This window comes from Phasianus colchicus, chromosome 7 (assembly GCF_987193195.1).
Source record: "Phasianus colchicus chromosome 7, bPhaCol1.hap1.1, whole genome shotgun sequence".
NCBI classification, from domain to species: domain Eukaryota; kingdom Metazoa; phylum Chordata; class Aves; order Galliformes; family Phasianidae; genus Phasianus; species Phasianus colchicus.
In genome coordinates, this window is record NC_143442.1 from 24,086,298 (window position 1) to 24,111,327 (window position 25,030).

The window sequence follows — 25,030 nt, forward strand, 5'->3', positions numbered from 1 at the left end:
GCTAACAGGCTGGCAGTAGTTGCTTCTGAGCACTGATCAGAGTGCAAATGTGCCTGGTGCAGACTGAACCCTACTAATTCCAATGTGTCCAACTTAACTCTATGCCAAATGAGGGAAAATAGAATTTCGCTCGAAGTGTGGCTAAGCTGTACTCACACCACCTCCCCTGGGCTATGGGACAATAATGGAAGGACATCTGGATGGATTCCAGATGATGCTGGGTGAAAGCACCTGCAAGTCACACGTACCACCAAAACACACCAGCAGACCCCAGTTGCCAGTACATGGCAGGAGGCCTGTCCTGACAGCTGCTGTAACAACTTTCATTGAGACCACGTCCTGTGCTTCCAACTCTGCCCACAATGGCCAGCCTAGCAGTCCCAGTGATCTCTTCTTCATCGTTTGCTCCTGGCACCCATTCCTATTTCTTGTCTTTATACCTGCCCTCTTCAATTTCTTTAGAGGTCTGTGTTAAAAGGCAGAGCAGCTAAAACACAGTCCTCTTTTGACTCTTGCTTTAAAATCCCCCCTGCTGGAATGCCTGCAAATCGTTTGATAATGGCCAGATCATGCACAAGCTGACACTTTTATCTTTTAAGCTAATTAAGAATGTTTCATTGTTTAACCTGCCTTCTGTCTGGCCAGCAGCTTCTGCTTAGATTCGCTTATCTGTAGGTATAACTAATCAGATCTTCTGCAAAAGAACTATCTTTATTTCTTGTGTCCAGCTCTTAACATGACAAAGTCCCAAACACATGCTGAGGCTGCAGTACAGAGTAGTAGGAGAACTCACATATTTTCATATCAGCTCTATAAATCTACAAATAGGCAAAAAGAATGCCTATATCTTCAAAAAGTGGGAGAGAGGAAGCGTCAAGAAAGAAGAGAGCTCAAATCCAGTTCCTGGAAAAACGTTGAAACTACCAAAATGTTACTCAAAGGACTAGAAGAGAACAGAAGATGAGTAATTGCCAACATGTATTTGCCCCAAAGACATCACATCGAACCTAGTCAACTTCTTTCTATGGCAGGGGAATAGTTTTAGGGGAAAAACAGAAAATGTTATATATTTTGACTTCAGTGAGATTTTTGATGGTGACGTGATGCTTTGAAGAAGAAGGTAAGGAAATGTGGGCAAAAGAAAAATACTCTCAGGGTTAGGCTGTACAGATTCCACTGGAAAATCATTCACTGTCAAAATGAAAATATGGACCTAGTGAGGTTCCACTGGAGTGATTTAATGGGGTCCAGGTGATGAATTAGTGAGGGCATCCACCATATCTGCTAGTGATATGAGCTCAGGCAGTATCAACTGTACTAGTACAAAATGAGGTTGGGTAGCAGTTTGGTAAGGAAGTATCACAAGCTGAACATGAATTGAAAGCATCATAACAATTCTGTAAGAAAAAAAAGGTGGGGAGAAGAGAAGATGGGCATATGCAATCCTGTACAAATAAGAGAGTAATCTGCATATCATATGTATATCTTTGGTAAGGCCTCCACTGAAATACCTTTTTTCTGTGTTTTTTTTTCTTTTTCTTTTCTTTTCTTTTTTTTTTTTATTTACTGGAAACACTTGTTTGAAAGAGATGCAGATCACTTGGAGATGCCAGAGGAATCATAGAATCATAGAATTGCTCAGCTTGGAAAAGACCTTCAAGATCATCAAGTCCAACAGCAATCTAACCATATTATCCTAACTTTAACAGCCCACTACTAAATCATGTCTCTAATGGAGATGGACAAGAAAATACAACAGAAAGACTGCCATAACTAGTGTTGCTTACTGTAGTGAAGGCAACATGCAGGGAGATGAGCTAAGCCTTGAAATGCAGAAAAAACAGCTTCAGAGAAAAAGAGTTTTCCCTCCCATTGGTGTTGGGCATAGTTGTAACAAAGTAAAATTGTCATAAACATTTGGTTAATTATTAAAAACCAGAATGGGAGTGTTTCATCAGAATAGATTTCTCCGGCAACTGTCAAATCACAATCACTGGAGTTTTTAAGAGTGACAAAACATCTTCAAAGAACATTGTAGGTTTAGGTAAAAATGCCACAGGTCAGGGAGCTGGACTACATGAGTTCTGTGGTCCTTCTAGAACTACTCCTCATGGTGAGGGAGGAATGGTAATTACCAAATAGCTGAACAGGGCTGTATAGGTGGTTGCTAATTAATCCAAAGACATACAGGACTAGTATATCCACTGTGTAGGTATCATGTAGCTTACATGACATCCAGATAGATCAAAAGTACAGATATTTTTTGCTCAATTATTCAGGGCCATGAAATAAATACTGATTGTTGTGTCCAAATTCCCTATTGGGTTGGATCACCTGGAGTTCGTTATAGAAAAATTACTTCTGGACAGCAAAACTCACTGCTTACAGGACATAGATCAGTCTTTCTGTTAGATCTGGATGACATCCTCCCAGCAATAAACACACATCAGTAAGAACTGCAGAAAACACAGACTGCAAAACACTCCAGAGAGAGTGAGGCCATTTCTTTGGATATAATCATGCTCCCATTCAATTTCTTTTGCTATCTTTTCCACTGTTTCAACAGTCATACTGTATTCTAAAATCTACAGAGATGCCTATGTACCTGCCTTCTGATGCTGGTACATGTACTTTCACAAAACTATTCACAAAATATCTCATTGATTAAGTGATGCACTATCTTTTGAAATGCATCTTGAATCTGCTTAGTATTGTCTGTCTCTGAGAACAGCTCACCAGAACAGGTCCTCTTCTCTAGAGGGAGAGGGATGCAATTCTCTTATCAAAAATAAGAAGGTAATAATTTGATTCTATTTTATTTTCTGCATGACTAAAATCCAACTGGCATAACCCCAAGAATGCCAGGAGACTGAGCCAAAATTTGGTATATAACCTGAAGTAACGGGTCAGTATATCTTGAAAAGCAAGACAAATAAAATGGCCAATACTCTTGTCAGTTAGCCAAAGCAAAAAATGCCACAGGCAATGAGTTGCCATGCAGTCTCTATTTAATAATACAAAACTTAGACAGAAAAATTTTTACCCTTGAATTCAGATAGGAATTGCACTGTCCAACCCCTTTTACTAAAAAGAGAGGCAATTTGGATCAGCTTTATTCCAAAGTTCAAAAGCACAAGAGTTCCTGTGCTTCCTAATCTGCAAAGTAGGCAGGGAGATGTTGGTTCTTGCACGGGACTCTTTTCACAGGCGCTCTTCTACTTGTGGTGTGCAAAATGAAGGCAAAAAAACACCACTGTAGTACATCAGTTACTTTCATCCTATTTGCACAGGTGTTAAGTGACTTTCCTGGGAAGCAGAGAACAATCTCTTGTACTTACAGTCAGCGTTGCATTAAACAGCAAGACAGGAAGGTCAGACTTTTTTCTTGATTAGAATGACAAAAGCAGAATCCAACTGTCTTTTGGATACTGCATTTTTGCTCTTGCTTTTCCTAAGAGAGGGGCATACATATATCAAATTGCAACCCCTTCCCCACAGTCTTGCTAACACAGCATCTTATGTTCCTCTGGTGTAGCAGCAGTACTAAGGTGCTATTGAGAGGAACAGTACAGAATCTTAACCTCTGATGTATGAGAGAGAGTAGTGCTGAGTGTGACTTACAGATCAGTATGCTTGTTTCGTGGTTAGAATCACATCACTGCAAGATGTGATCTTCTCAGATCTTATAGCTGAGACTAAGCTCACTTCAAACTTGGCTAGGGGACTTTAAAAGAAAATCTAAGAGCTTGGGGAAGTGTCTGGTGATGCTTTGAACCAGTTTCTCAGCACGGTGCTTGAGGTCACTGTGGAACACAGAACATAGCCCAGTGGTTAAAAAAACTACAGAAAGAACAGGGAGAGAAAAGGGAAGACAGGAAGGGAGAGAGAAGAGAGAGAGAAGGAAAAGAATTAAAAAGGAAAAAGGAAAAGGAAGAAAAAAAAAATAAAGAAAAAAATAAAAAGTTTCTAAAAAATTATAGTACAAGAAAGCACTGGCTCTAATTAAGCCAAAAGTAAGAGTCAATATTTTTCATTTGGAAAAACATAATAAAATATTCCAACATTTTCAAATCATATTTTTTTCCTCAAGAATTTTCATTCTCTGTGAAAAACAATCATTAAAACGTCAGCATCTTGTCCTAAATAGGAATAAAAAGTCATGAAATGTAGAAATTTTCCACAACACCGACAACCTAAATGTTGTTCATTTCTATTCTGATCTCCTTTCTTTTCCCAATTTCTTTCCTTCTTCAATTTCTTTCCTTCTTCAATTTCTTTCCTTTCCTTCCTCAATTCCTCTTCTTTTTCTTTCCTTTCCTTTCTCAATTCCTTTCCTCTCCTTCCTCAATTCCTTGCCCTTATCATCTCAGGCAAAGGAGGCTCTGGAGATGACTTACTCTGGCAGAGCTGTCAAGAAGTTCCCAGGTCTTCACCCTCTCCCAGGGACTCCTGCTCTGACTGCAGGAACCACTGATGTGCTTGTGAACTAATTCCTGGCAGTGACTGGAGTTTTCCTTAACTGTTTGAGCTAAAATTTACAGCAGTTCTCAAGCCATTTTGCAAACAGGCAAACTAGCCCTTCAGCATGAGTGGGAATGTCTAAGAAGAAAGGCTAGACCCAGTGCAGATGAGGGAAGAGTCTATCTTAGAAGTTACAGCCATAAGTAAGGTTTCTACCGCCAAAAACCTTGCTACTGAACATTGCTGCTTCCACCTCAGCAGTCCAATCCATCTTGCCTACGGTGCAAACTTCATTTCCTATGATAACTTCCAGCTGGGGTCAGCATGCTACTTGGAGCTTGAAATTGATGCTATTTCCACAGCAGTTCCTGGCTTCTGAAGGTTGGCTTCAGAGCTGGATGACCAGCAGGTGTAGGAAATACATATAGCACTGCCATTCTACAGACTTGCTGGAGTTTCCAGAGGATTTTAGAATACTCTCCTCCAAAAAACATGGAAGGTTTTTGCACTGCATCTCTTTTGACATTTTCATGTAAGCATATCTGTCAGATCTCCATTTGTACAGACACCTGGTCTGACTGCATTTCATACACTGTAAAGCCTATTCTGACACTGACACTGTTTTTTTTTTCCCCAGCCAATTACAGAGGTGATAAACTGGGGGAGAAAGAGTCTTACACAAATTCAGACATCAATATTCGGTGTCTGTTTCTCAGTTGCCTACAGGGGAGGGAAAGAGATTATCAGTTTAACAATATTTACTAACAGGGAATGCGTAGATTTTATCAAGTAGCCATAGTAGAACTGGGCCCCTTCCTTCTCTCAGACTGCCTTCATCTACAACTACCCAGAGGTGACAAACACAGCCAGCGCCATTCCCTGCCTTCCTGCACACCAGCTACGCATGAGGAATGCACCAGCCTACAGCTGAATCTACCTCTGAAGGGCAGCATGCTGCTGCAGTGATGGGCATCCCCCCAGAACTACATAGGGTACCTCAACATATGCCCTACACTTCATCAGCTAGGGCATCTTTCCATTTCTAGATATACAAAGGTAATTTTTACTTTCATAACCCAGTTTTCCTTAGAAAACACTCATCCAAGCATGAATTTTTGAAAGCTTTGAAAGCAAAAAGAGCTTTGATTTTCCTGAGTAGAAGTTTCAAAACGAGAACGTACTGTGCAGAGTTCCCCCAGGCCCTACTATTGCTTGGGAAAGGAGCCACATTCTACTCAGTTGAGGGAGAGAAACACCAATGTCCCTTTGTTTGGAGATCACTGAAACAAGAGAAACCACCACCCAAAGCGTATGATAGCAGACAATTCTGAAGATTGGGAGTAGAGGGGGTGAGGGTGTTGGGGAAAAAGTGATTCATGCTGAACAAAACCAGGCAAAGTACAGCCAGAACATGAGGACTGTGCCAGATGAACTCCGACACATCTTGTTTCTGGTTTTTGCACACTGTAGTGGTGTCACAGCACTCTCATCTCCACGCCGTATGCCCATGTCTCATTCCAGTTCACACACTGCTCTGTTGGCTTGATAAACAAATGGTAGAAGGTTTGGCACCCAGGAGCTGTCACAAATGGACATGGACATATCTTCCATTGTCCTATGGGGCTCAGAGGAGCTAACATCTTTAAGGGGTGCAGCACTTGGTTCTGTGAATGCAGATCTTCACCACCATAAGGCATTCACCTTATATTTAGGATGGGCTACAATTTCCAATACAATCAGGTTTGAATTTGGGATTCCAAGTTGGATCTGTAATTAAATGCAATCAATCAATCCTTATGATGCTTACACACACAGTGTTGTGTGTTTTTTAAATCTCTCGCTGCCCGACAGTGGAGAGAAATAAAAGTACCTAACTATTTCTCAACAGTGAGAAACTGTTCAAAGAGGCCAGCTCTGTGATGAGGTTATCTTGCACTGGGATTAGAATGACAACATTAACAACGTATTTAAGTCTCATATAAAAACTAGATGTTACCAGGAGCCAGACTAGACCAGGCTGAATGTCTGCTCATGCACTGGAAGCATAGTTGTACCTCCCTTTGAGAAATTTGACTTCCTGGGTGCTGATAAAGAATTGCAACAAGCTTGGAGTGCACATCATTACATGACAAACAAGATCCAAATAAACATTTGCTGTGGATATGTGGAAGGCTTTCCTGAAAGGGTTTTGAGCAGCCCAACCCCATGGATGAGAGATAGATTGCCTGTTATGTAAGACTCAGCTTTTTGTTATTGCTGTACTGATCACTTGGGATCCTGCCTGAGGAAGAGATGGCTTGGAGTGGTGTGCTCTTATTGATCTAACCAGCACAGCATGAAGCCTGGCAGGTACTTTTTGGTTATGTTCATAGAAAGCCAGAGGCTTGCATGAAGGCCAAGTCCGCCTTCAGTAGATGCTTGAGCCTCGAGTACAAGAAAAAGAAGTATCTTCTGATGGCGTAGTGAAAGTGGTCAAACTGCAGCATGGGGAAGTGAGGCAAGGTCTCATTAGCAGACAGAACCTTGAGAAGTTTTCACTGAGCTCAAAACCTGTAATACTGCCATCTTCACAAGAATTGCTATAGTTAGATTCTCTTCTGTGTCAGCACAAATGTGCAGAGAGGTGGACACAACAGCTTGTGCAGCTGGGGAGAGGGCAAGAATAAGGATTGACTGAGCCAACCAACTAAAAGGAGAAGGGCTTACTCTGAATGTGGATGTGCTGGACATAAATGGATGCAGGAACATGAGCCTCACCACAAGCAACTGAAGGCTGAGCTGGAAAGATTAGGAGAGCTAAGAAGAAAATAGTCATGTTCAAAATCGGTAAAGCAGAAAACAAACACAAATCCTTTCCAGGTGCCTTTTGTTACCAGAGGAAGAGACCTGGAAGATCTCTCTTGGCAAAAGAAAGACGAAAAAAAGCCATTCTGAGCTGCAGAGCATAGCAATGCCTAGATCAGGGGCTCAGAGCAGGACTCATCCCTTTTAAAGGGGATCTCAAATTTTCCAAGAATTAAGTTACATCACATACAATTTTTCCTTTGACAGAAGTTATACATCAAATGCAGAGATTTCATCTAAGCCTTGCAGATAATTTCTTCATCAACATGCTTTATTAAAAAAGCGATTTGAAATAATCCTGACCTTTTATAGGTCACTTCACTTTTTTTAGCCAATCCGATCTCGCTGTTCCCTGAGGTCCTAATCAATTATCAGACCATTTATTTCACTTGATATGAAGACTGTGCCCAATTAATTCAGAGATGCATTAAAGTGAAAGGTTTTACAATTGAAATGAATGTTTCTTGCTTTCTGTCATGTCCTGCTCTGGGAAATTAAGTTTAAATAAATGCTAACGGAATTGTCAATAATGCATTGCATAAAGGTCAGAGTGGTCAGGCTTTCATAAAAGGGATGTTTTTATTTCTTTATTATTACAGTGTGTTTTCTTCTTTTGTCTGGTAAAAGAGAAGGCACATACAGCTGCTGCATCTATAGTATAGTTGAAGCTTCATTACACTGAATTAAGAGTTGATACCTTCTCAACCTAGACTGTCATAACGTATGCAAAGTTAAATAGACTTTACATCTGACATTACATCAGGTAGGCTGAACTTTGTATTGGTTAAACATCTCATTAGAAAGATTGTCTGAGTGCAGCTGAGATCTCTGATTTTACAGCGAGAGTTTTCACCCATTTGAAAGTATAGTAATTTCCAGGGGAGGCTACAGCAGATAGTAAGTTTTTGAAAGGGTGAATAATGAACCAGCTGCACTCACATTCCCTCTCATTAATTTAATTCCCTCAGCTTAGTTTAGTGGAATAAATTTTGTCTTCTCTTCTGTTGCTGAAAAGCAGTACTATTAGGTTCACTTCTCTATGTGGATGGAGAATGAGGAAACGCTTATCCAGACAACCTCTGAAAGAGCCTTGACTCATGACTCCACAAACTTCCTAGCAGGCTCATCATCTCATGCAGGCAGAAGAAACTTACCCTCCCTGCAGGCCTGGTAGAAACAGAAATATTCCATTTTTTAGAGGTGATGCTTAAGCAGAGAAGAGCTAAGAATAGGATCTGCTGAGGGACCTGGGCATTCTGCCTGAGAGTCAGGTAGAGGTGTAGCCAAGTAGAACACAAAATACACAACATAGTTTTGTTAGTGATTATCAAAGGACCTTACTCGTTTTAGAGAAGATCTGAGGATACCCATGAATGCTGAATGCTCCCAGGATTATAAAACCACTTGTTGTGTCACCCATTGCAATTCCACAGCTGAAAGGTACTCTGATACCTCTGCAAAACTTGTGCTAAATTTGCTTAATTTTGCACTGATCAGGAAACAACTCAGCTTCTCCTTAGAATCATTCAGGGCATCAATATTAAGGACACCACCTCTATGGGCTGCTTGGGGACTTCAGAAAATGCTGTGTAACAACACAGCATTTCTCTCCTCTGTTCCTGTTGGAGAGTGCTGCAACAGAACTGAGCAGTGGGTGGCTGTCCTGTGTAGCTGCTCCTTTCACTATATTTGAGCACCCAGTCCCTCATTCCTGGCATGCAATGAGCTTTACCATACAATCCAGGCTAATTCCACACTGATCTTTTGCACGCTGAAAACGTGTCTAGGGAGATGGCTTTTGGAAGTTGGTTTGGGTTTAGGCAGAAATAATTTAGAAGTGATTTATTGAATTGAACTGTACTTAAAACTACTACTGTTGTACTCCCTGGTAGAACAAGTAAGAGAAAATCCATCTACAAGTGTGGAAAAGAAAGAGAAAAGCCAGCAGCAGGTGGAATATGTGCCTTCCATCTCTTCAGCTGCGCTAACAGCTGAAAAACTGATTGTTTAAGCCTGGGAGTTTGCAAAAGTAAAATGGGTTTGCTGATTCAGGAAAAAGCATCTTGTTCTTTGTCTGATGGCTCCATTGGGGATTGCTGCAGGAAACATGCCATGCAGAGGAAGAGGACTAGAATTCAACTCCTTGGTTTTACCCATTTGTCCTTCACAATGTGGCTGCAATTATGACATTTTCATTGTTTCAGAACAGAATAAGCCAGAGTTCCCTCTTCTTTCAAAAAGGCACTGGTCAACAAACATACTGCTTTAAAAGCCTAGATAGGCTAGGAAGCACGAACTAACTTCATGGGAAAAACTCTCTAATCCTCTTGTCAGATCTCTGACTTTAGTGACAGCACTCACAAAGCAAAGTCATCCTCAGAACTGGGTGTGAGCTTCTGATGATGGAATCTGCATATAAAGTGTAAGAAGTTTAAAATTAAGTTTTTTGAGTTTGCAGTCATTTTGCCATGTAACTGCCACTTCTCAAGGAAGGTATAAAGAATGCTGAGGCCTTCTTAAGATTTTGTTGCCTCAGCGTTCTTTTTTTCTGTAGTTCTTTCGATTGTGGGGGAAAAAGAATAATAATAAAAAAAAAAAAGAGAGAGAGAGACTGCGAAATCATAACTCAAATATAATCAATTCATTTCCTGATGGGGTCTGCAGAGAGCCTGAAATATCTGCTCTGAGGTGCATGATCTACTCTTCTCATTTCAAAGTGAGCCAATTCAGATTTGAACTGTGGCACCTTCAACTTCCTTATTGTTCGCTTCATCGGAGTTCTCAGTATGTAAGAATGGTGAAGGAGTATAACACTGCAAAGATCTGAAATACTGTTAGGACCTTAACCACACAAAGCAGCACTGAAGAAGATGCAATATTGGCTTTAGTGAGGCAAAGCTCAGCTCTTAAATGTTTGAAAAATACTGCTCCAAGATACTGATCATTCTCAATTCCCACTCTGCCCCCAAGTAATTAGGTAATGGAGCTTAATTTCAATCTTTATCCTGTGCACTTGTTAAAGCTTTAAGCCAAAATACATCATCACTCATTCTGAGCTGCTTCCCATCCTATGAAGCTGAACCAGCACTTACTACTAAACCTGTCTCTGGTTTCAAATTCATTGCTTTATATCACACTCCAGGAATGTGGCCAGTAGGTTTTTAGGGATTTCTTTGTAAGTCCAGATTAGTCCAGATTCATTTGCCACAACCATCTGTATTTTTTTTTAAGTGAACTTATTACTTTAACTACCTTCATTTATTATTTTTTTAAACATCAAACAAAATAACTGGAACTTTGTAGAAATATGGATTCAATCAGTGATCATTGGCTATTTTTTCCTGCCACAGTTATGAAAGGAGATGAGGTGTTTAAATTACTAGATTTCACATGTGGAAGGAATAAGTCTGAAGGAAATGGCATAGGATTTTTTCCAAGCTTGAATTACATATTATCCCAGGACTCAGGAGAGGAGCAGAGCAGAGCAGAAAACAAGATTTCAGGAGATTCTTTGTCAAGTTAGTTTCTCAATCAGCCTTGAAAGGCACCTTGAGGACCCAATTTCTTCCTTATGTTGCATTCCTCAACTGATAGAGAAGCTTAAAGACTCCAGTTGGTACCTTTTTCAATAGCTACTTATATGATGTGTTGAAGTATTTATCTGGCAATAATGCATATTAATGTCAATTTTGAAAGAAAAATGAACTAACAGATGAACTACTTCCCCCAAAGAGTTTACTTGTTAGCATGAATCTTGCAGGTAGATACTACTCTTTGCATTTATATATTACTAACCTACAAGCTCAAAGAGTTACTTTAAAAAATCCTCATAAGATTTGATGTGTGGATGTTATTAAACTGATCAAATATCTAACAGGTGGAAATTCACGTATATCTTCCTTCAAGTCCTTTTATTAAAGCAATAACAGATATCTCCCTACTTTCTCTTACTCTTCCATGCCAAGTTCCTTTCTGAAATGCATAGCTCTGTCAGGCAGGCCAGTAAGTGATTGGACTGCTTGGATTACTGCAGCTAGCCCTGATACTGTAATCACCCATGTCCTGGTAGGTACTGTTCCTGCTCAGATTGCCCACAAATCCAAAGAGGAATTTATCTAGAGGTTATCTTTCCTCTGGCGTCAAGACAGGGGGAGATAATTTCCCTCTCTGGTGCAATGCAGTTCCTATGTCAATTGGTGCCAAGAGAAACTGCAGAGAAACAGCAGTAAAAGGAGAAACAGCAGCCAAACTCCTGTATCATATTTTAAAATTATTTTTTTAATTTCTTTTTTAATAATTGGCCTGTCAAGATAATTACTGCGGATCATGAGACAATGTCTCTAGCACATTTGGGAAAAATGGAATGATTCAAAGGAGGATATACATTTCCGAAGGATTTGCTGCCTGGAGTAAAATACAATTTCATTATCATCCTAAAGTTAAAGGCTAGTGAAGACTGGGAGTGGTAGTGAAAAGGAGATGTGGCCTTTTTCAAATTGTTATTTTTGCAAGGTTTTTCAGAGTTAAAAATCCACTGACAGATGAGCTTGCCTTGTAAAAGCTGCTATTGAAATTGATGAGAGAAGTCTTTTCTGGGAGATGACTGTAGTACAACAGACATTCTCAGTGACAAACTAAGGATAGTGCTATGTCTTGCATTATTCAGTGTACAGTTTGCATAGTCTTTAACTATAAGGATTGGTCCACTTTGTTTGGCTTTTATACTTACTTCCAATGCAGCTTGTTTACAATCTGCTCCCCCCCTTCAGCTTCTCTAGATACTCTTCAGGGACTGTGAGTTAGAGCATCTCTGCAGGCTGCTCAGAAGCACCATGCTGCAAATTCAAGCCATTAGCATGACAGCACATCTGATCCCAACACTACTGTCCACCACTCCAGCTCTCCTATGGGAACAGCTGCTTTTAAATGGCAGGCACTAGTGCCTCATGGTTTGATATTCAAAAGCTTAGTGGACCGTGCTCTGTGCACTGGAAAGAGAAATATATGCTGAATCTGCCTGAGAAGAATTCTGCTGCACAATTTAGCTCTCTCAGTTACTTTAATGCAGCACTGACCAGATAATATAATCCTTAATATTGAATATAAGCTCCTGAATTCACAGATGTCATCAGTTTAAAGTGGAAGCAGACATCATCCATTTCAGTACAAAAGAAGCCTAAATCATGACTCCTTTGAAATCAATATGAAAGAACTTCTTAGCCTGAGTAGACCGGAGTATGGTCACGACTGTGATAAAACACAAATTCTCATTTCCCAAAAGGAACAGGAAAATACTGCCAGACATCTCAGTTTTACACTAGGCTCTCAATTTCCATTTTTAAGCAAGCTTTTAAGCGTAGATACTGCAAAGAGAACAGTAATAGTGCAGTCTAAACTCCTGAATGAACTGGGGCTTTGTGTCTAAGTAACAAAAAGCAGTAGAGGAATGATAGTGAGAAGAAAATGCAGAAGGCCACATTTTAAAAGAATGCAGAAATATTTCAAAGTTGCTCTCAAACTTGGCCTAATATCCCCAAGGACAAGAAATCCCTCGTGGCCATGGATATAAGATCCATCAAATGAAAAAAAGGCTTTCAGCTATTCTGAACTTTTTTTCTGCACGTTCCTTTAGTTTAACATTTCTATCTCAACCCTGGCTACCATATTGTGTAGTTCTGGTTTCTGGTGCCTGACAGGCTCTGCTGTTTTAATGCTGCTAGTACACCGGGGGATGTTCATGTCTGTAATGGAACCCAAATTTTCACTGCAGAAAGGAAAGGGAATTGACCTACTCTAAGTCACAATTACAGATTCAGCTTCAGAGCACTCTGAAAGCTGCCACATTCCCGGCAGGAATTAGTGTCCAGCTGGGACCATGCAACAGTGACTGCCTGGCTTGCAAAGCCATTAGAACACAGAATCATCACTTAACACTGGAAGAAAATGCCTTTTCTCCTCCCCATCTTGCCTTTCCTTCTTAAATCACCACTCAGCATTATTTAAAAAGGGGTCCTTAAGAGCTTCCATTATGTTTTTTAGGAAGTACTGAATGAGAGATCAAGGCCAAGTTTAACAAGAGATCAGCTTTTCTGACAAGTGCTGATGTTGAAACAGAGCACTTTACACCTGAAAGAATGTTTGTTTCCCCAGAAGGGAGCTGGGGAAGAAGCTACGAATGCATATCTTACTGTCTAATTACAACTTTGTTCAGTTTACTGATCCTTGTCCACAGTGCTTGAGCTGGAATTAAGCAGAAACAGGACAAACAAAAGCACAATATTTATTTTGATTTTGGCTTGTTTCCCTCACCCAAAAGCTCAGAAGTATTTCTGGCCTTTTCTTCTGGAAAGTAAAGATATGCTGGGATGCAAGTCTCTAATTGCTGCTTGGTTTAGAGTAACAGGAAATCGTGCTGTCCCAGCAAGAGGTTGTGGTGCACTAAGGTTCAAATTGAAGAATAGAACTCCTTAGCAGCCAAGTGCTGTAACATCAGACAAGACAAGCTTCATCTGCAGAGGGTGCCTGAGTCACTCTTCAGCACTTAGTACTAGAGCTTATCACTGTCTGAAGACAAAATATTCAGAGCCTTTAAAGATGGGTATTAGAGCTCTTTGGGGTCAGCACTCAGGGAAGAATCAGAAACAGAACAAATCAGATGTATACCTGCTTGAAGTCTCCCTGAAGTCTAGAATAAAGAGGATAGCAAGATTTCTGTTTTTTTTTTTCAAGCAGGTTTTCATTGTGACATCTTTCTCTGGATATTTTGGAGAGAACACATTCCCCCTGGCAAGTTCACAGAAGCTACCTTTCTCCAAATGAGTGTGTGCAATAGCTTGCAAGAAAAAAAGAAAAAATAAAAACCAGAAACTTGGTGCTTGATTTCCAAAACTTACTGGTAGTTTAAACAAACAACACATCACATGGGAAAACTCCATTACTCACAAGTGCAGATAAGTCCTGATGACACAATATTTTTCCCAAGAGATTCTGTGACTTCCAGCAACAACAAATTCTTCAGTCCCTCTTTTCCACCTGGATACATTCTTCTCTGCATATTCACTACTACATTGTATTCCTTGGTAAGAAATTTGAATTCCAAGAGCAAAAATATATGAGATGTCTAACTCTAATAAGCACAAATCAGATATTTCCTATTTAGCATGCATGGGAGAAGCATGAATGCCATTTATTTCTGAACAAAGATGATGAAATACTGTATTTGCTGAGGAGAGGAAAGGGGAAGTCCTCCATTATAATTTATGATTTATTCCTTCTCAGTCTGCTTGCTGTGCTTACTGTAAGTTTCTTCCTTCGGAAGAAGGTATTTTAATCTGCAGTCCCACAGTGGTCACAAGAGGATATTCCATCTCTCCTGGAAAGTATCCAGCCTTCTTTTGCCATAAGGGCAATCCCTCCAGCCCACCCAAAGAAGGGAGGCAGTTGGAAATCTGTCATTTATGACTGTTTCATCAATTTAATTTTACTGGTAACAATGAGGGGGGTCAGTACTAATTCTGGAGACACTTGCATGCACGCTAAAACTACTGGTTTTCTATCCACTACCCTTCCAATAAAATGATGAAGAGCTGTAGCTATATAATTGCCTGCTGCATACTGTTGTCAGAAGTTTGCCAGGGAGCAAAATGGAGAGGTGCACACCTCCTTGCTTAGAAAAACTCAGGTTTAGAGCACCTGCCACAGATGTGAAACAGAGTGAAAAAGCCCTGAGACTCTACCATGCAGATACAAGGTCTGTGTGCAAAAACACCACCTCATTTAACCCCTTCCTGCCATACCCCAGAAATTTTGGGGTGTCTGGGAGGGATAAATCTCAGTCAAAAAACTCCTTTTGGGATAGTAGTAAAGGCAGCCGGGATTTAACTTCCCCAATTGCATGTCCTCACCATAATCCCTTAAGCACTACTGCCTTCCCCAGCTTAGGTTGTGTTGCAGTAGGCATTTGCGGGGTATTGGGCTGTGACACGTCAGTCCCTTATCACAGAGCAGGGGAGGTCCTATCGCGTCAACTAATTTGTTCACAAGAATGCCCTCAACAGTCTGAGTCAAAATTAGCCAGGTGAGTTAACACAGCTAAAATGATAGGCCTTCACTAACCAGACAGCACACACAGGAACAGCTTTGCTAGCAGATTCTGTGGGAAAGGATCTTGCAAGAAGAGGTAGCCATGGCACCAGCAAAAAGGCAGAAGATGTACTTACTATACAGGTGGGAAAGTCAAGCTCTAGAGAGCTAAGTTTTGCTAAATCAGAGAATGTGGTGTCTAAGCAACTCAGCCTACCTAGAACCAACCAAAGACAAAGAGCAGGCACAGAATACATTTGTGACTTTTGGAGATCAGGCCTAAAATACATATTTACCACTAATGTTGTCTCAGGCAGATAGCGCTCTCCACAGTAGCACTTTCACTGCATTATCCCTATGGTTTTCATGCCTCCCTCTCCACAACTCTCCCAGATCACTTTTAATGCTGTGAAAAGATTTGCACGTTGTTTTTCTTACCCCAGCATTCTTGTTCACCACCTGCACACAGGCCTGCTGAAAATGAGAAAAGAGATTTCACAGTTTGTCTAATGAAACAATATAGTGTATGTAACACTCAGTGTATGTACAACAGAAGTCTCGACAATGTGAATACCAGATGTAAGTATCTGCAGTTGTTTCTCAAATAAGTCATTCTGGATATTCTGGTATGCAAAAGAGCAGGCTAAACTTAAAAACAAGCTAGTTTTTCTTCCCCTTACCATTACAGATCCTTATAAAAATCCATTCTATCATCAGGCTTGAATGAGCCTAGCCTATTCCTTCTTACAAAGTTACATCTTTATAACATACAGGTAATCCAATGTCTGGTAATCAGAAATGATGCTATTATAGATCATATCTGCGAACAAGCCACAGCGATTTGCTTACTTTTGGCTGAAAAATATTACAGACTAATGATATCTCCAATCAACATAACTGTGGTGAAAGTCTGTTGTGTAACCCTGACTTGAGCCTCTCAGGCACAAAACTTAACTGAAAGTTCTTACAAGAAGAAATGAACTAAAAGAAGTGAGATGCTTTATAACATTCATGTGGCTTATTACAAAGATCCAAACACTGCTTCAAGCCCTTTTCCAGCTGAAACTGTATATAGACTTGTAAGAATATGTATGTCTCCAAAAGCCACAAAATGCAGTCTAACTATAAATAAGTCTGGTCTACCAGAGCACTGAAGTAATTCCAAACTATTAGCACATTGGGCAGGATGCAGAGTTACTAGAAAGCCTCCTCAACTCTCACGTTACTCTAGTTGTAATTTTTCCAGAATGTCTACCTCTCCTTCTGGTGTCAAAGAACATGCAGATCTTCAGAATGTGTTTAGTTTGGAGAAACCCCCCTTACAGGGTCTCACATGGGAAAGTTAAACCAGTCTAGTCCTGTACTCTAATCAGCCAAGAGTGATGCTGTTTTTAAATTAGCTGCAAATTGGAAAAAAGAATTTGAACCTCACACACATTTTGGTTCTGTTACATTAGGGCCTTGGCAGATTTGGGAGGACAGCTGGGCTCTAAATTAGCTGTAACTACTCTGGGGAAAAAAAAAGGCCTAGGTATCTCTAAGAATCTCAGTGGAAAACATCTGGTTGTTTAAAAAAAAAAAAAAAAAAGAGAGAGAGAGAAGAGAGGGAGATTGAGAAAAAGGAACACTAGTGATGGAAGAGAAACAGAAAAGAAAAAACTGAGTGCCACTCTATAAATTAATTCATCGTAGAATTCCCTGCTCATTTCTGGTCACCCATTCTGAAGAGAAACTGCAGTGAAAGGGGAGAGCAAAATCATACTTGTTCTGCTCGGTGTTTGCCAACACACCTTTATCTGCTATCATATGTTTTGTTCCTCCATGTCAGTTTAATTCTTCAGTCAGAAATTTCTGTACTCAGAGGGTCTTTTCCTGAAGGGTCTTATCTATTTCTTGACATCCTCTATTTAAGAAGAAACACTATTGTATTACTTGCTGGTATCCCTAAAAATATTGAACTCTAAGCTATTGTGGGATTTTTATTTCATGGCTTATATCCTCCTTCTTAAATAAAGTCCTATTAGAACACATTCATGTTGATTTGGATCACTCCTCTTCTTGGATGGCCTACCAAGAATAACTGTAGCAGCTCTAAAATCCTGCCCTTTTTTCATACCCAAACTGTTTGTGTGTGGTTGCAATTACCCTGATAGTACTGCTTCATTGACTTATTTCTCGGCAGTCTCTCTGAGATATATGGATGCAGTATCTATTTATTGAGTAAAAATCTGTTCACACAAACCTGTTAGTACATCCCTAATCACACCATGGGAGACTTCTATCCACATAGACTGTCACATGCAGTCACTAAAATTTAATCTCATAGGTTTACACAGTCGTTTCTTTCTTTAAAGCTCTTCTCACACCTTTGTGACCTAAGCTTTCCTTTGGGTATAGTTCATAGTCAGAAATAACAGTATCTTATTGATTTTTGTCATTGCATCATATTTCAAACTGCCTATTGAGTAATGTCTGTTCTGTCAGGGTCCTCTTCTCATAGTAAGCAGGAGCGCCTAGCACTGTCAATCTCGCTGCCATTCATAAGTACTAACATCCACCAAAAATAAATTAGAACAAAACTGATCTGACAATGAAAGGCTATAATTTAAAGATATTAAAGGAAAAGGCTTTTGTCAATTTTGACTTATATAGAATGTGTATTATAACACAACCCAGACTGTTTGACAAGAACAAATTACCACAACACTCCCTATCAAAATAAGTAAAAGTCATTAAAATATACAAATAATCACAGCTCAAGTATGCAAATAGCATGCTGTGTTACAGAAAACAATAATTACTAGGTAGCACCATTGGATTGAGAAATCTAAAAGTGTTTATCAATAATTAATCAAGAAAATATTTTTTTCTAATGGTGAGTTTTTAAAATCGAGCTGAAATCAACTTCAAAAGTGGACTCTATAATGCCATAAGACTGCCACGGTACAAAACAGGGTTGTGAAACCTGAAAAAACCTGACACCAACAAAATGTAGATTAACTGCAGAAACAGGCAAAAGGCCGCAGCGGCAGATCAAAGAGAGAGCAGCTTGGCAAAGTATGATGGAGCATTACCATAATGAATTTTGTGAGTAAGCAGGATCCCTTAAATAATTCTTTTGATCTCCTAACAAGGCATTTACTATAATCAAGACAGAGTTTACTTAGCAAAAATAAAAAATAGATTTACCCAGGATTTAACTTTAATCCATTTCCAGCATCTCCATCATGATTCATAGATTTCTAATGGGCCTACCTTGAGTATCTATTTTGGCTTCCCAAAATTCAGTAAAAAGAACTTCCCATGGCAATCCCTGACTTGTACTCCCCAGGAGTAACTTCCTCAAATTTCCTTTCAGGCTTAAAAGTGAGAGACTAGTCAGATATTTCAATTTAAGTCAAGTGCCTGGAGTAGAAATATACCCAGCTCATCAAATGACTAAACTGAAAGCCAATTCAAGGCTTCCCTATAACACAAGATAAAACTGAACCCTCCTTCCCTACCAACAGGTGAACAGACTCAGGATGCACTTAGGAGGATAATAAAGCCAGAAATGGAGAACCTGGGGAGCTCTGTTTTTCCCATTGCTTCTGTCTACCCAGGAGCTGGGCCAGCAAGTACTGGTGCTAGAAGAGCCCATCCCATCAAGTCATTTGTCTCCATCTGATAATAAAAGACATCCCCATCCCCCAGATTTCTCTCTGCAGAAGCAGGAGACAACAGCAGTGAGAGCCATTTCTTCGCAGGGGACTGAAAACTAGCAAAACTGTAGAATTATAGTTGCTATAGGCAACTGCTGGCTGTGCCTCTTCCTCAACCTGGCCTCTTCTGAGCTGTGCCAGGCTTGCAGTGAGCAGGGAGAGCTATCATCCCTCCACAGCAGGGGCATGAACAACCGGAGGGAACCTGCCTCCTTCTGTTCAGGTTTCCATCCAGACTAGTCTAGCAAGTCTGCGGGAATCATGGAGCAGGCGTTTACCTGCCTCATCATCCAGCTGCATGCTAGTGCCAGCCTCTGCAGAACACCGACAGGCCAGGCCGTGCACCGACAGATCAAAGGCAGCTGTAACTGTCACTACAACTAACATAATGAAGACACGGTGCTAGTAATTGTTTGGAGCAGGAGTCCACTCTTCTGAGAAATTTGCCTGACTGCTGTTAAAGGGGCCTTGGTTGTTTTCAAACAAGCAATTGAAATCTAAGGCGCTCGGATCTGCTAACAATTATCCTCAGAGCAGCTCTTGCTGCTGCCTTTCTCTGCTCCGTCCATCACATGGCTGCCTTAGAGCGGAGCTACATGGCAGGTTGAGCGCTCTGTGGGGCGGGAAGCCATTACGCCTTATTAACTTTGAGTGACTAAGCCCTTTGTGCAGGAGATGAATATAATTAAAACACATTTTCATTGCTAAGCTATTAGACTGAGGAGGGGCTGGGCTCAGGCTTTTCTTTTTGTCCTACCAGTCTAGTGTGTTTGTGAAAAAGCAAGGCTGAAGTTCAGAAAAATCTGAAATGACTAGCTGGCAGAATAGCAATAACACCACCATGTTACAAGACAAAAAGCACTGTGACCATACTTTGACTTAAGCAACACAGACATTTGATGGAAAAGACAGGGATCTCTCATGTCAAAAATGGAAGAGATTTACTCAAAATGCAGAGACAACTGTTTACACAAGCTCAGGCAAACTGCTTATCATACTAAATATGGCTGTTGACTTTTGTCCATTTTCCAGTCTTGTCTTAAACTACAGGAACAGCCAGAGCCATCTCAGATTGTTTGAGAGGCTTCAACAAGCTGGAAATCCCTTCCACCCTTGTGGGAATTCTGCAAGGAACTGAGCAGGCTGAAATATGCCAAAAAACAATGTTTGGCAGAAGTAAGTGACTGTGGCTGCTCCCGCTACAGTAATTTAAGACAGGCAGCAGCTGGGAAAGGCTGTTTCTCATGGTAACCCTTTCCATGTGTGTCCTCCACCCAGATGTAATGTCAGAGACCCTCCTCTCATAGGAGCAGCTTTGAAGTTCTTAAGTGATATTTAACTCCAACAACATAACCCCTTTATCCTTATTATAAAGCAACCAGAAAAATAAGATACCACACCCCAAAGGCTCCAGTACTTTGAAGAGAAGAGTTAAAGCAGAGGAAGGAGACACAACCTTACTTTGCTCAGGAATCCTAAGAATTGTGCTACATTTTAACAGCATTGTTTGAAGTTCGAAAATGCAAAGCCACTCAGTGAGATTTTTATCTCCTCAATTCAAACAACAATGGTAATAGAGACTCCACCATCTGAGCGAGCCTATGACCTGATTTTTGGCTGCTTCTCTGAGATACTTTTGAATTCATGTGCTTTTGATTTCTGAAAGAAAAAGTGTTTGGGAAAGGAAGTAGGTATGAAAAATATATCTGCATTCTGGGAGCTACAGTTAATAGAAAGGAATTATCTGTTTCTTATTTATATATATAAACACACAAAGAGTTGATGGAGGACTCTAGACTCTGAGAGTTTTTCATAATGCAATGAGAAAAGCAGCCCCTATAAACTTACAGCATGGCTTGTCATGCACAGATTGACACCATTAGCCTGTTCCTGTGGAGGAGAAGCAATGGGATCTATAGCATGCTCCTTCATTCCCACTGAACTGTGGTCCTGGCACAAAGACTATCCACAAGCTTTTTATGCAGCCTTTGCTATTACACTGTTCTAAAACTTTTGGATCACATAGTTGAATGGCAGAGTTACATCTATTTAACACAGTAAATGTTATTATTTTGTTTGAACATGGGCAGTATCAGTCCTGTAACTACTACCCTGTAAGTATTTCTTGAATGAAAGCTGGAAGAGAAAAGGGAAGAATACTTGTTTGAACAAAATGGCTTATTTTTATCAGTAGTTCCATTTCCAAACAGATCCTCCTCCATTATTCTGCAAAGGCTCACATTTGCTGGCTTATAGCTAGAAAGAGTGAAATGTTCAAAATGTTCAGATATGGCTAATTTCTCTATGTGTATGTAGATATACCGAATTCACATGGCTCTCCGTGAATTTTGTGTTCAAGCAACCAGTTGAAAAAAGGAGCAGGAAGCATACCACAAAAATTGGGCAATAAAACACACAGGTACAAGAGCCTGATTTCAAAGTAGAGCAGTGAAAAATTAGCGAGAAATGCACTGGGTGACAACTCTTATAAGCCACTTCTGAAATAATTGCAAGTATGTTTGTAAAACTCTGGGCATATTCAGTGACAACTTTGAAAAGTGAGCATGAAGCTCGATTCATTAAATAAGATAATTATTTTAAATAGTTCAACCATTTCCTGTAAATCAGAATCTGAAAGAAGCTGCCTTGGCTTGGAAGGTATTTCTGTACAACACGGCTTTTCCTTTACTGATTAATGACACCTTCTTATCTTGTAGGCTGTGATGTATCCAGTGCTTTTCTTGCTCTTTGTTGCTTTGTGCTGGTTTTATAACCTTATTCAAATAGAGAATTTAAACCCTCAGCAAAGCAACAAACAGAATATTGCTTCCTGGTTTGTCAATATAATGAAGAAAAATCATCATTACTCATGAAAGACAACCAAGAGGACTCCTTGGACCACCCAGTAACCCTGTGAGGCTGCCATGCACTATCCTGAAATTACCTGGACACTTCCAGTCGTACTGCCCAGATGCTCAGCACTGGTGGTCATTTCCTCAGCAGTGTTTGGTGATCATCTCCTCAGAGGGGCCTTAGCAGCCATTTCCTCAGCTGTCTCCAGTGGCCATCTCCTCCGAAGGCACTAGCGGCCATTTCCTCAGCCAGTGTTTGGTGATCATCTTCTCAGAGTGGCATTAGCAGCCATTTCCTCAGCAGTGTTTGGTGGCCATCTCCTCAAATGGGCGTTACTGGCCATTTCCTCAGCAGTGTTTGGTGGCCATCTCCTCAGATGGGTGTTAGCGGCCATTTCCTCAGCAAGGCAGTGCCAATCTCCTCAGAAGGCCCTGGCACCTATCTCTTTCAGAGGGCACTGGCAGCCATTTCTTTGAAAGGGCATTAACATCCATTTCCTAAGCAAGGTAGCTCCCCTCTGAGCAGGGCCCTGAGCAGGGCCCTGGCACCCATCTCCTCAGTAGGCGTTGATGGCCGCCTCCTCAGAAAATGCTGGTGTCCATCTCCCCATTGGCCCTCTGAGGTGCAGCCGCCGGTTTTGGCGCCAATCACCTCCCAACAACCCCCCCGGTTATTGGCTGAGGGGGCACAGGGCTGTGTGCCTGGAGGGTCCTGAGGTGCGCGGCTGCAGGCTGGTGTAAGCTCAAGGGAATGCTCAGTACAACCCCATCACTGCTCTCTACGTGACAATGATGGCACTGACCAGCAAAAATTTTGGCAGCCATGATATCTGTGCTGTGCCGGAGTGTGAGGAAAACGCTTCCTCAACAGGGCTTTGTCCAAGCGGAGACATTACCCTCGGCCTTGCTGTGAATTCTTGCCATCACCTGCAAGCTGCCGCACACACAGATGCCACTCAGGTGGAAGTCCTGCAGCACGGTGGGAGGCCTGCAACTTTGTATCCAAATGTGGCTTCATCCTCTACATCTTCATGCTGCGACCAGCCAGCTGGGGCAGGGCAGGCACTGGCGCTTCCTTGAAACTGCTGTGACTGACACGAACTTCTATGTGAGCAATCTCCAGAGGAATGGATGAGGATAACACGGAGGGTGACCAGCAGCCTGCAAGCTAGGTAAGTCTGTTACTGCCTTGCATCCTTCCTAGACCACTAGTGGTATCTCTGAAGTATAAGAGAAATGACAGAAATGCATCTTACATGCATCATTGGAAATAATTTTGGGAAAGTCTTTTGAATGGACTGACTTGAGAAAAACACTGTTTAATACTAGCTGACTTATTTCAGAGTACGTGCAATTGTTTCTCATGGCAATAAACATCACAGTGAATAAGAGTTTGCAGGTTCAGGCCATCTGCTCTGTGTTACCTCACTGGGCTCTCAGGTGCAGATAGGGCCTGGAAGAAGAGCTGTTGCAAACCTGAAAATTTGCAGTTCTGCTAGTTCAGGCCCATTCTTGGGTATCTCTGTGGGCTAGATTTTTAACAAAATCTTAAAACTTCCCAAATTAAATTGTATTTATGTTTTTTCAACTAACCAGTCCATGTAAATCAAACAATATACATCCCTGCTTATTAGAACACTGTACTAAACACATCTGTAATTTGTCTAATTTGAAAAAGAAATTAAGGAAATGGAAACTGTGGTAATGAGAGAAATCTTGATGCATTTCTGTTCAAGAAGCTTATTTTTTTCTATTACTGTTATTTACATTAGTGTACTGGGACATAATTTGTTTCCATTTGTTTTTTAAAATCTCTTCTATCACAGACATACCAGAACAGCCAGCTAAAAGCTAGCACAGTGTAAACAGCCAGCACTGATGCCTTTTTTTGAATATAGACAACAGAGATCCACCTTTTCACAGCCTGTTAAACTTGCTTAGTCTTTGCACTAGCAGAGAATGATGCAAATTCAAATTCATTATTTTTAAGATCATTTAAATGGAAAACATAACTAAAAGCATACATCAATATCTCCTGTGCATCTCCAGATTTGTATTCCCTGTCACTTTTTGCCTTTTGCATTCCTTCATTTCCCAAATCCAATCCATATATCCAAATTGTTTCACAGTGTGCCTTGAAACACCTAGCGTGTTGCAGACAAGGTGGGCATTTGTAGCATTTTCTAGTTAACAGGAAATAATTGACTTCCAAATCATTTCTGATTATATGTGTTAGGTCTTTGCTGTGTGCTGTCTGTTGTGGGTTCACATGCCATATAATCTGCATGCTTTACAACCTATACAAAATTAATCATTAAAGCAAGCTATAACTTCATCACAGTCATGGTAAAAAAAAAATATTTTTATGGGTGCCTGTTTTTTTTATTACCTCCAGATTTTATAGTAACTGCTAGATCCAAGGCATAAAACTTAATTTATGTGTGTTCAAAAAGTTTAAATGCTGTCTGGAAAAAAAACAAACACTGAAAATGCAAGGAGGAACATCATGAAGTAGGCATCAGTGTATTGGCAACATTGCTCAACACAAAAGATGTGTTGAGAGTGTTTTTCTTAGGACTGACTTTCTCATACTGTAGGAACTAGAAACAGCTGTTTAGCTTTTGCAAATCAGGTTCACTTACTTATTTCATTATGCATATCTTACCACTACAGCAGACCATTTTCAGCAAAGAACTCTGCCTTGTCTGAACATCCTTCTGATACATTAAAACTACTGCTTTGCAAACCGGTTCTGCAGGCTAGTGTATTTCTTAGGAAAGGAGTTGAAACCAGAGATGCTGTGAAAGAACGGTATAGAGGAAGACCTCCTACATTTTATATATTAACATAATATACAAAGATTTTTCAAATAATTGTTTGTTTTATGTTGTTTGCAGTATCAGCAGTGTCAATCTTCCTGCTTTTGTATGAGAAAAGATGGATAAGAAGTGTGGAGAGGGAGGTTTATTCTGGGTGTTGCTAGGTTATTGGAGTTAGACAAAATTCATAGTAATATAGTTTGTGTTTCTACCTACAAGACAGGAGAAAGGTCTAAAAAAAATATTTGCTATCTTTAAAGAGTATCCCTAC

General features: G+C 40.5%; 1 long non-coding RNA gene across 1 annotated transcript in view; it reads right to left on the reverse strand.

Moving 5' to 3' along the window:
* Window positions 1–22,536, reverse strand: part of LOC149917279 (uncharacterized) — a 144,980-nt gene extending 122,444 nt beyond the window's left edge. The window contains exon 1 of the long non-coding RNA XR_016468327.1: window positions 22,033–22,536. This is a non-coding gene — a long non-coding RNA (uncharacterized LOC149917279). The remainder of the gene's footprint in view (window positions 1–22,032) is intronic.
* Between the last annotated feature and the right edge of the window lie 2,494 nt (window positions 22,537–25,030).